The 2529-nt window shown below is 39.1% G+C and overlaps 1 pseudogene; it reads left to right on the top strand.

The window, feature by feature from the left end:
• Window positions 1-617: 617 nt before the first annotated feature.
• On the top strand, window positions 618-739 carry LOC143405325 (small nucleolar RNA SNORA70; annotated as a pseudogene).
• The last annotated feature ends 1790 nt before the right edge of the window (window positions 740-2529 follow it).

Here is a 2529-nt window from a genome sequence, read left to right as displayed (position 1 = left end):
AAAAAATCTTCCCCCCACAACAATATTTCAGTGAAGAGCAAGACAATTCCAAACATATAAATTGCTAGTGCAATAAGATAAATAAATAATTGGTAACTAAGATTGCAAAGGAAGACATAAAACTGCTTTTATTTACACACCACATGATTGCCTATGTGGAAAATCCCATGGAGTCCACACACACACCCACACACACACACACACACACACAAAATACTAGAATCAGTGAGTAGGCTATAAGATAAATGTACAAAAAAGTCAATTATGGGGCTGGGGTGTGGCTCAGTGATAGAGTTTTTGGCTAGTGTGTGTGAATTCCTGGGTTAAATCATAGCACTTCAAAATAATAAAAATAAAAATAAATCAAAATAAAAACTCAATTATGTTTGTACCTATTAGCAACAATCTAAAATGGAAATTTAAAAAAAAATAATGGCATCAAAATATAAAATAGTTAGGATAAATCTGATACAATATAGGTAAGACCTGGACACTAAAATGATAAAATATGGTTGAGATAAAACAGCACTGACTATAAAAGAAAAAATCATCAATTTGATTTTATCAAATTTAAAACTTAATTTTCTTAGGAAGATATTGTTAAGAAAATGAAGATGCTGCACCTAATTAAGCCGACTGGGTTACTTTATTTGTGGTGGCCCAGTGTGCAGTGGCTGCAGACAGCAATCTCCTAGTCTGTTGCTTGTGTGGGTTGCCCTAAGGGACCTTGGAGACAGCACTTTCTGTAGATGTTCATATTTCTGATCTCATGATGTCCCTAATCTTGGCTCCAGACAGGTATGCGTGGTGCTTTTGGGAAACCCCAAAGCACAGTGGCCAGGGTTCACATTAGCCTAGTCACCATGTCTATCTGCACCAAACTGCAGGACAAGGATCATGTGATTGAGGCCCTTTGCAGGGCCAACTTCAAGTTCTCCCTGGTCTCCAGAAAGATTTACATCTCAAAGACGTGGGGCTTTATGAAGTTAAATGCTGATGAATTTGAAGACATGGTGACTGAGAAGAGGCTCATTACTTATGGCTATGGGGTCAAATATATCCCCAATTGTGGTCCCCTGGACAAGTGGCAGTCCCTGCACTCATAAGGGCTTCCACTGTACTGTCCCCCTCTTAATCTCACATACACCAATAAATTTTGTATTGTATATAAAAAAAAGCAAGAAAAAAATGATAAGTCACAAACTGAGAGGAAAAAAGAATCACACATCTGGCAAGGGATTTGTTTTCCGACTAGAACTCAGCATTAAGAAAACAAACAACCCAATAATAATATGGGCAATAATTTAAACAGACACTTCACCAAAGAAAGTATATGAATGCTAATAAGAACATGAAAAGAAGCTTGATATCCTAGTTGTTAGGAAAATGCAAATTAAAACTTAAAGTGATGCCACTACGCATCTATTGGAATGTCCAATATTGAAAAGTCTGATCATATCAAATGTTGGGGAAGATGTGGGACAAGTAGAGTTCTCATATAGGCTGGTGGTGATGAAATGGCATAACTTCTTTGGGAAAACAGTTTGATTATTTCTTAAAAAGTCAAACATACACTTAGCATATTATTCCACTTCTAATTATTTATCCGAGGGAAAAGAATGCATTACAAAAGCTTGTACATAAATATTTATAGCACCTTCATTGGTAATAACTAAACACTGGAAGTAATCCAGATCCCAGGGCTATGGAAATAGGATAAGCTATTAACCTAGGGATTACTTAGCAGAAGGCTTAAACAGAGGCACAGGAAGTGTGGAACACTGGAGTTGGAGGCTTCTGGGTGCTTCTGTTACTTATGAGGACAGTGAGTTTGTAGAAATGACTTTCTAGACCCTCAGAGTTCTCATCTTTGAGAGGGCCTGATAATAACAGACCCACCTCACAGTCCTGTCTGGAAAATGAAAAGGTCTAGAAGCATATGTCAAGGCTCAGAGCAGGCTTTTCCCTGTCTTTGCTTCCATCCTCACTCTCACCACTGTCATCACCATCACCATCATCAACAGCAACACTGGGGAATGCCTTTCTGGGGGTGTAAGTTTGATCTGATCTAATGGGTTGGGGAGGGCTATTGTTTCATGTGGCAGAATCACTAGGGGCACTCAAAAATAAGACCATGTGGCGCCAGCCAGTAATACTCTGAGCCAGTGTTTCTCACTCCCTAGCACCAGAAGTAAGTTAGATTGGTTTCAGTCAATCCACATTGTCCACCCTCTGTCTACAGCCAGGTGTCTAGGGTTGGCTCTGAACCAAATCAGAGCCAGGGGAAAGCAAGGAATATTCCCGAGAAAGACAACTGGTTCATCCTCCTCTTCCTCCTCCTCCTTCTTTTTTTCATTCCATAACTGCTATCAGGGAGATTCTTTTTGTGGAAAGATAAAGAAAGAGCAGGGAGTCTTTCTTTTAGCAGAATGGTGATGGGTGATGGAAGAATGTGCCTGATACTGCAGAGATCAGAGTAGATCAAGGGAGACACCCTTCGCCATTCTTTTATTTTTATTATTATTTTTT

Source organism: Callospermophilus lateralis, chromosome 7 (assembly GCF_048772815.1).
Source record: "Callospermophilus lateralis isolate mCalLat2 chromosome 7, mCalLat2.hap1, whole genome shotgun sequence".
In the NCBI taxonomy this organism is placed as follows: domain Eukaryota; kingdom Metazoa; phylum Chordata; class Mammalia; order Rodentia; family Sciuridae; genus Callospermophilus; species Callospermophilus lateralis.
The sequence above is the reverse complement of the archived record's forward strand: the minus strand, read 5'-3'. Positions and strand labels throughout refer to the sequence as shown.